General features: G+C 39.4%; 1 non-coding gene across 1 annotated transcript; it reads left to right on the forward strand.

Moving 5' to 3' along the window:
- Positions 1 to 1,077: 1,077 nt before the first annotated feature.
- trnac-gca (transfer RNA cysteine (anticodon GCA)) lies at positions 1,078 to 1,149 on the forward strand. Its single transcript has one exon. It is a non-coding gene; the product is annotated as a tRNA-Cys (tRNA).
- Positions 1,150 to 10,444: the final 9,295 nt, after the last annotated feature.

Below are 10,444 nucleotides of genomic sequence, written 5' to 3' on the forward strand. Positions count from 1 at the left end.
GCAAAATTCCACAGTATTCTGGACATCTGTTTTGCTGAATCTTTTGCCATTTTTTCAATGAACACAGAGACATCAAAGAAGAAAGCTGTAGGTGGGAAGCGGTGTATTGCGGTCGGCTTCAGCAACACAAACAGAGCCTGTGTTTGATTGTTTACATTACCGAAAGATGACAGTCAAGCTTTACTATGGAACAGAGATGTCAAGCAAACACGGTTGGATTTAACCACACACACAAAGTACAGTGTATTATTCAGCGATCATTTCGAAAGATCGTGTTTCGAAGAGGGTCCCTTGCGAAGGGCAATGATGGGCATCGCCACCACCCGTCGACTGGTGCTGAAGAATGGTGCGGGGCCGACCTTCAGGTTGTACAGGTACGACCATATAATCTTACTAAAACACTAGTAACACAATAAGCAGATAAGGGATTTTCCAGAATTATCCTAGTAAATTTGTCTAATAACATCTGAATCGCTCCCACTGCCCTCTGGTCTTTTTTTTTTTTTTTTTGCTAGTCCTTTACTCTCACTTTCCTCATCCACAAATCTTTCATCCTCGCTCAAATTAATGGGGAAATCGTCGCTTTCTCGGTCCGAATCGCTCTCGCTGCTGGTGGCCATGATTGTAAACAACGTGCAGATGTGAGAAGCTCCACAACCCGTGACGTCACGCGCATATCGTCCGCTACTTCCGGTACAGGCAAGGCTTTTTTATTAGCAAACAAAAGTTGCGAACTTCATCGTCGATGTTCTCTACTAAATCCTTTCAGCAAAAATATGGCAAAATGGCGAAATGATCAAGTATGACACATAAAATGAACCTGCTATCCCCGTTTAAATAAGAAAATCTCATTTCAGTAGGCCTTTAAGATTATCTTTAATGTCAGGTGGTCTGGCCCCAGGAATTCACTTGGTTTGCTAAACTGTATGTTCCAGGGGATGGAGTCCTCTATGACTAAGGTGTGGTGTCCGGTAGACTGGGGTGTAAGGATAGCTAAAGGGCTACATCTATTATGCGTTGCAACCGGTTTACCATGGCTTGTAGGCTAAAATATCTGTTTGATGGGTAAATGTTTCAGGGGGTATAGCTCAGTGGTAGTGCATTTGACTGCAGATCAAGAGGTCTCTGGTTCAAGTCCGGATGCCCCCTAAATTTATTATGCGTCTCAACCGGTTTACCGAGGCTTGGAGGCCGCTTAAGTCAGTTTGCTACAGCTAAATCTAACAAAAGTGTCCCTGGCGCCTTAAGTTACGAAATGACCCTTTTCTAACTGGCGGACACGGTCCTGCAGTAGGACCAGCCTGTGCATGAAGAACAGGAAGCCATACTCGCATTCTTTCATTCACCGAGTCAGGTTCTTACTGCCTTCAAAGTGTAGTAACTTTGGAGCGGGACGAACAGGTGAATGTGGAATTAATCTACTTTTGGCTCACTGTCCTCCAATACAACTCAAGGTGTTTTGTTTGTTCTATATGTTTAAAAACATCCGGAATCGAATAATTCTGTGTTTTTCTTTTAAAAACCTTCACGCTTTAATGTCAATCAATCAATCAATCAATGTTTATTTATATAGCCCTAAATCACGAGTGTCTCAAAGGGCTGCTCAAGCCACAATGACATCATCGGTTCAGATCCCACATCAGGGCAAGGAACCCAATGGGACAATGAGAAACCAGGGCGGCCGGTGCAATGGACGTCGAGTGGATCTAGCATAATATTGTGAGAGTCCAGTCCATAGTGGATCTGACATAATAGTTTGAGAGTCCAGTCCATAGTGGAGTGAGCATAATATTGTGAGAGTCCAGTCAATAGTGGATCTAACATAATATTGTGAGAGTCCAGTCCATAGTGGAACTAACATAATATTGTGAGAGTCCAGTCCATAGTGGATCGAACATAATAGTGAGAGTCCAGTCCATAGTGGATCTAACGTAATAGTGTGAGAGTCCAGTCCATAGTGGATCTAACATAATAGTGAGAGTCCAGTCCATAGCGGATCTAACATAATAGTGAGAGTCCAGTCCATAGTGGATCTAACGTAATAGTGTGAGAGTCCAGTCCATAGTGGATCTAACATAATATTGTGAGAGTCCAGTCCATAGTGGATCTAACATAATATTGTGAGAGTCCAGTCCATAGTGGATCTAACATAATATTGTGAGAGTCCAGTCCATAGTGGATCTAACATAATATTGTGAGAGTCCAGTCCATTGTGGATCTCACATAATAGTGTGAGAGTCCAGTCCATAGTGGATCTAACATAATATTGTGAGAGTCCAGTCTGTAGTGGATCTAACATAATATTGTGAGAGTCCAGTCCATAGTGGATCTAAAATAATAGTGTGAGAGTCCAGTCCATAGTGGATCTAACATAATAGTGAGAGTCCAGTCCATAGTGAATCTAACATAATATTGTGAGAGTCCAGTCCATAGTGGATTTCACATAATATTGTGAGAGTCCAGTCCATAGTTGATCTAACATAATATTGTGAGAGTCCAGTCCATAGTGGATCTCACATAATATTGTGAGAGTCCAGTCCATAGTGGATCTAACATAATATTGTGAGAGTTCAGTCCATAGTGGATCTAACAATAGTTTGAGAGTCCAGTCCATAGTGGATCTAACATAATATTGTGAGAGTCCAGTCCATAGTGGATCTAACATAATAGTGTGAGAGTCCAGTCCATAGTGGATCTAACATAATAGTGTGAGAGTTCAGTCCATAGCGGATCTAACATAATAGTGAGAGTCCAGTCCATAGCGGATCTAACATAATAGTGTGAGAGTCCAGTCCATAGTGGATCTAACATAATAGTGAGAGTCCAGTCCATAGTGGATCTAACACAATAGTGAGAGAGTCCAGTCCATAGTGGATCTAACATAATAGTGTGAGAGTCCAGTCCATAGTGGATCTAACATAATAGTGAGAGTCCAGTCCATAGCGGATTTAACATAATAGTGAGAGTCCAGTCCATAGCGGATCCAACATAATATTGTGAGAGTCCAGTCCATAGTGGATCTAACATAATATTGTGAGAGTCCATTCCATAGTGGATCTAACATAATATTGTGAGTGTCCAGTCCATAGTGGATCCAACATAATATTGTGAGAGTCCAGTCCATAGTGGATCCAACATAATATTGTGAGAGTCCAGTCCATAGTGGATCTCACATAATAGTGAGAGTCCAGTCCATAGTGGATCTAACATAATATTGTGAGAGTCCAGTCCATAGTGGATCTAACATAATATTGTGAGAGTCCAGTCCATAGTGGATCTAACATAATATTGTGAGAGTCCAGTCCGTATTGGATCCAACATAATAGTGAGAGTCCAGTCCATAGCGGATCTAACATAATAATGAGAGTCCAGTCCATAGTGGATCTAACATAATATTGTGAGAGTCCAGTCCATAGTGGATCTCACATAATATTGTGAGAGTCCAGTCCATAGTGGATCTGGCATAATAGGGAGAGTCCAGTCCATGGCTCGCTGGAGGCCATTGGCTTTAAGCGGTTCCAGTGGAAAATTAAATTTCTCACCAGTTTTTCATGGGTAAAATTGTTGTACTAAACACATGTTTTATTTATTTTTAAAGTAAATTTAGTGACAGACATAGTGGCCATCGAGTCAAAATATTAGCCCAGCTTTCTTTTACTGTAAGTTGTTTTGTCACTATAACGCAAAGCTAAGATGCTCTGTTCAGATAGTTAAGTCTATATTGACCTTAATTAAATTGATTTTAGCATCATTAATGCACAGAAAGTACTTAAAGTCTTTAAATTTTTAAGTATGCGGCTCATTGTCTCTATAAACTTCTGTTATTACGGAATTCTAAAGAAGTGCACGCTTCATTCTGATGGTTTGTTTGTCAACCATGTTTTTGTGTTGCTTTGTTAAAAGAATTGACACGCTCAGTGTTTGACTCCCCCAGGTGGTGTTTATCGGGATGGGCTCCAGTTCCCCTATATGGGGGAAGTTGTCCGACCACTACCGTAGGAGAAAGGTGAGCCGGATGTACGGGTGTTGCGGACATTATGATGCACTTACCTTTGTGTTTGTCTCCATCAGTACAACAACAGAGGCTGACCATGTGCACGTGCTGGACTCTTTACTGCAGCTTACTGGGTGTCTTCACCCCTAAGTGTGGATGGATTTTGATGTTGCAAGGCCTCATGGGATTCGGCATCGGAGGACCACCTCAATCGTGAGTTTTATATTTTAATATGTATGCTTCGTTTGTCACGAGTGAGGGAAGAGTGGATCGTGAGATCGACAGGCGGATCGGTGCGGCGTCTTCAGTAATGCGGACGTTGTACCGATCCGTTGTGGTGAAGAAGGAGCTGAGCCGGAAGGCAAAGCTCTCAATTTACCGGTCGATCTACGTTCCCATCCTCACCTATGGTCATGAGCTTTGGGTCATGACCGAAAGGATAAGATCACGGGTACAAGCGGCCGAAATGAGTTTCCTCCGCCGGGTGGTGGGTCTTTCCCTTAGAGATAGGGTGAGAAGCTCTGCCATCCGGGAGGAACTCAAAGTAAAGCCGCTGCTCCTCCACATCGAGAGGAGCCAGATGAGGTGGTTCGGGCATCTGGTCAGGATGCCACCCGAACGTGTTTAGGGCACGTCCAACCGGTAGGAGGCCACGGGGAAGACCCAGGACGCGTTGGGAAGACTATGTCTCCCGGCTGGCCTGGGAACGCCTCGGGATCCCCCGGGAAGAGCTAGACGAAGTGGCTGGGGAGAGGGAAGTCTGGGTTTCCCTGCTTAGGCTGTTGCCCCCGCGACCCAACCTCGAATAAGCGGAAGATGATGGATGGATGGATGCTTTGTTTGTTTGTTTTTTTTAACTATATGCTTGTTTCCAGGGTGACTCTTTACTCCTAATTCCGTATGTCGAAGGCGAGAGGCCTCTCCTTTAGAGATGTATCGGCCGATAAATGCTTTAAAATGTAATATCTGAAATTGTCGGTATTGGTTTCAAAAAGTAAAATGTATGACTTTATAAAACGCTGCTGGACGGAGTGGTACCCGGACGTAGGGAGAAGTACAGAGCGCCAATAAACCTTAACGGCACTGCCTTCGCGTGCCGGCCCAGTCACATAATATCTACGGCTTTTCACACACACAAGTGAATGCAACGCATACTTGGTCAACAGCCGCACAGGTCACACTGAGGGTGGCCGTATAAATACCTTTAACACTGTTACAAATATGCGCCACACTGTGAACCTTACACCAAACAAGAATGACAAACACATTTCGGGAGAACATCCGCACCGTAACACAACATAAACACAACAGAAGAAATACCCAGAACTCCTTGCAGCACTAACTCCTCCGGGACGCTACAATATACACCCCTGCTGCCCACCATCACAGATGCTGGCTTTTAACTTTTGTGTCGATAACAGTCTGGATGGTTCGCTTCCCTTTTGGTCCGGATGACACAATGTCGAATATTTTCAAAAACAATTTGAAATGTGTACTCGTCAGACCACAGAACACTTTTCCACTTTGTATCAGTCCATCTTAAATGATCTCAGGCCCAGAAAACCTGGCGGCGTATCTGGATGTTGTTGATAAATGGCTTTCGCTTTGCATCGTACAGCTTTAACTTGTACTTACAGATGTAGCGACAAACTGTTTTTAGTGACAGTGGTTTTCCGAAGTGTTCCTGAGCCCATGTGGTGATATCCTTTAGAGATTGACGTTGGTTTTTGATACATTCATTCAATATTGGTTTCCGGCCATGCCGCTTACGTAGAGGGATTTCTCCAGATTCTCTGAACCTTTTGATGATATTATGGAGCGTAGATGTTGAAATCCCTAAATTTCCTGCAATTGCACTTTGAGAAACGTTGTTCTTAAACTGTTTGACTATTTGCTCACACAGTTGTGGACAAAGGGGTGTACCTCGCCCCATCCTTTCTTGTGAAAGACTGAGCATTTTTTGGGAAGCTGTTTTTATACCCAATCATGGCACCCACCTGTTCCCAATTTGCCTGCATACCTGTGGGATGTTCCAAATAAGTGTTTGATGAGCATTCCTCATTTTTATCAGTGTTTATTGCCACCTTTCCCAACTTCTTTGTCACGCGTTGCTGGCATCAAATTCTAAAGTTAAAGGTTATTTGCAAAAAAACAACAACAAGTTTATCAGTTTGAACATCAAATATGTTGTCTTTGTCGTGCATTCAATTGAATATGGGTTAAAAAGGATTTGCAAATCATTGTATTCTGTTTATATTTACATCTAACACAATTTCCCAACTCATATGGAAACAGGGGTTTTATTAGAAATGGCAAAGGTGGAGTATTAATGTCCCATAACAAGAAGATAGAGAAAAAGAAGAAGCTTATCGACTATGGTGTCAGCACAGACTACAAAGGAGGATTCCCACAATTTTTCAGGATTTATGCAAATGCCAAATACAGATCACCAGGTACCAGAAGGTAAGAAAAGTTGTTTTGCATAATATTACGAAATAAAACGCCAGATAATATGTCTTACCTCATACACACACCATGATTATACTCCTATGTTGAAGCACAGTACAATCCATCAAGTGGTGCGGCTTCATAGCTTACCAAAGTCCTACTAAAAGTACTTTATACATTGGGTACATTTGAGTATCACATCGGTATCGCCGATACCAGCCTGAATTTTACTCTGTATATATATATATATATAAACAATTCCATCACTAATAGTATATATATTTATTTGGTAGTATCTATAGTCTGGCCAGTTTTTTATTTATTTATTTTACAAGACACATTAGGTTAATTTCAGTATCACATTGGTATCGCCGATACCTGCCTGAATTTTTACGTATTGAATCGGTAAAAAAATCAGTGGTATCGCAAAAAAACAAAAAACTAGTGATGGAATTATTTTATAGACATTGTCCATAAAATGGTAACATTTAAGTATGTTATGGACATTGTCCGTAAAATACTTCAATCACTATGATGCTGTTGTTAGTTTTTTTGGTAGTATCTATAGTCTGGCCAGTTTTCTTTTTAAATTTTACAAGAAACAGGTAAATTTGAGCATCACCTACCGCCGATACCAGCTTGAATTTTACGCTGTGTTGAATTGGTAAGATAGTCAGTGGTATCGCAAATATATATATATATATATATATATATATATATATATATATATATATATATATATATAGAGTTATGTCTTAATTGGATTATCCAGAGAATAGTGCTCGATACCGTGGTAGAGCGCAATATGTATGTGTGGGAAAAATCACAAGACTACTTCATCTCTACAGAACTGTTTCATGAGGGATTCCCTCAATCGTCAGGGAACCCGTCATGAAACAGTTCTGTAGAGATGAAGTAGTCTTGTGATTTCTCCCACACATACATATATATATATAGTTATGTAATTATTTCATGGATATTGTCCATAAAATAATTCCACCACTAGTAGTAAATATATTTTTTTGGTAGTATCTATAGTCTGGACGTTTTTTTATTTGTATTTATTTTACTAGACACATTAGGTAAATTTGAGCATCACATCGGTAGTCTGGCCAGTTTATTTTTTTAATTTCACAAGACACATTGTGTATATTTGAGTATCACATGGGTATAGCCGATACCAGCCTGAATTTTTACGTATTGAATCGGTAAAAAAATCAGTGGTATCGCAAAAAAAACAAAAAACTAGTGATGGAAGTGTTTTATAGACATTGTCCATAAAATGTTAACATTTAAGTATGTTATGGACATTGTTTGTAAAATACTTCAATCACTATGATGCTGTTGTTGTTTTTTTTGGTAGTATCTATAGTCTGGCCAGTTTTCTTTTTAAATTTTACAAGAAACAGGTAAATTTGAGCATCACCTACCGCCGATACCAGCCTGAATTTTACTCTGTGTTGAATTGGTAAGAAAATCAGTGGTATCGCAAATATATATATATACATATAGTTATGTCTTAATTGGATTATCCAGAGAATATTGCTCGATACCGTGGTAGAGCGCAATATGTATGTGTGGGAAAAATCACAAGACTACTTCATCTCTACAGAACTGTTTCATGAGGGATTCCCTCAATCGTCAGGAAACCCGTCATGAAACAGTTCTGTAGAGATGAAGTAGTCTTGTGATTTCTCCCACACATACATATATATATAGTTATGTAATTATTTCATGGATATTGTCCATAAAATAATTCCATCACTAGTAATAAATATAATTATTTGGTAGTATCTATAGTCTGGACGTTTTTTTTTAATTTATTTTACTAGACACATTGGGTAAATTTGAGCATCACATCGGTAGTCTGGCTAGTTTATTTTTTTAATTTCACAAGACACATTGTGTATATTTGAGTATCACATGGGTATAGCCGATACCAGCCTGAATTTTTACGTATTGAATCGGTAAAAAAATCAGTGGTATCGCAAAAAAAACAAAAAACTAGTGATGGAAGTGTTTTATAGACATTGTCCATAAAATGGTAACATTTAAGTATGTTATGGACATTGTCCGTAAAATACTTCAATCACTATGATGCTGTTGTTGGTTTTTTTGGTAGTATCTATAGTATGGCCAGTTTTCTTTTTAAATTTTACAAGAAACAGGTAAATTTGAGCATCACCTACCGCCGATACCAGCCTGAATTTTACTCTGTGTTGAATTGGTAAGAAAATCAGTGGTATCGCAAATATATATATATATATATATATATATATATATATATATATAGTTATGTAATAACCGGATTATCCAGAGAATAGTGCTCGATACCGTGGTAGAGCGCAATATGTATGTGTGGGAAAAATCACAAGACTACTTCATCTCTACAGAACTGTTTCATGAGGGGTTCCCTCAATAGTCAGGAAACCCGTCATGAAACAGTTCTGTAGAGATGAAGTAGTCTTGTGATTTCTCCCACACATACATATATATATAGTTATGTAATTATTTCATGGATATTGTCCATAAAATAATTCCATCACTAGTAGTACATATATTTATTTGGTAGTATCTATAGTCTGGACGTTTTTTTTTTTAAATTTATTTTACTACACACATTAGGTAAATTTGAGCATCACATCTGTAGTCTGGCCAGTTTATTTTTTTAATTTTACAAGACACATTGTGTATATTTGAGTATCACATGGGTATAGCCGATACCAGCCTGAATTTTTACGTATTGAATCGGTAAAAAAATCAGTGGTATCGCAAAAAAAACAAAAAACTAGTGATGGAATTATTATATAGACAATGTCCATAAAATGTTAACATTTAAGTATGTTATGGACATTGTCCGTAAAATACTTCAATCACTATGATGCTGTTGTTGTTTTTTTTGGTAGTATCTATAGTCTGGCCAGTTTTCTTTTTAAATTTTACAAGAAACAGGTAAATTTGAGCATCACCTACCGCCGATACCAGCCTGAATTTTACTCTGTGTTGAATTGGTAAGAAAATCAGTGGTATCGCAAATATATATATATATATATATAGTTATGTCTTAATTGGATTATCCAGAGAATAGTGCTCGATACCGTGGTAGAGCGCAATATGTATGTGTGGGAAAAATCACAAGACTACTTCATCTCTACAGAACTGTTTCATGAGGGATTCCCTCAATCGTCAGGGAACCCCTCATGAAACAGTTCTGTAGAGATGAAGTAGTCTTGTGATTTCCCCCACACATACATATATATATAGTTATGTAATTATTTCATGGATATTGTCCATAAAATAATTCCATCACTAGTAGTAAATATATTTATTTGGTAGTATCTATAGTCTGGATGTTTTTTTTTTTTTTATTATTATTATTTTACCAGACACATTAGGTAAATTTGAGCATCACATCGGTAGTCTGGCCAGTTTATTTTTTTTAATTTCACAAGACACATTGGGTATATTTGAGTATCACATGGGTATAGCCGATACCAGCCTGAATATTTACGTATTGAATCGGTAAAAAAATCAGTGGTATCGCAAAAAAAAAAAAAACTAGTGATGGAAGTATTTTATGGACATTGTCCATAAAATAAAAAATATATAGGTATTTAGTGTTTTTTGTTTTTTTTTGGTAGTATCTATAGTCTGGCCAGTCACCTTGACAACATGGGACCAATGAGAGCGCGCACGCAAACTAGGCCAGCCAATGGGCGGCGTGCTCCAAAGCTGCATGTCATCCGCGCCCCGCTTGCTTGCACCCGCACACTGTTTTGTTTGTCTCCTTCCTGGACGCCAGCAATGACGCCGCCATGGCTCTCCGCCTTCGCTCCCAGGCGCCGCTTCTCTGCTAGGACCCTCCTGGTCATCCGTCCAGGGAAGCGGCGTGCAGGCCGAGTCTGACTCGGCGTTTTTTTATATATTTTTTTTAATTTTTTTTCTCTCTCCTCTTCCTCCCCGGTGACAGCAGAGGTGGTCAGCGGCGCATCTTCCCATCTT

Source organism: Nerophis ophidion, linkage group LG17 (genome assembly GCF_033978795.1).
Source record: "Nerophis ophidion isolate RoL-2023_Sa linkage group LG17, RoL_Noph_v1.0, whole genome shotgun sequence".
In the NCBI taxonomy this organism is placed as follows: domain Eukaryota; kingdom Metazoa; phylum Chordata; class Actinopteri; order Syngnathiformes; family Syngnathidae; genus Nerophis; species Nerophis ophidion.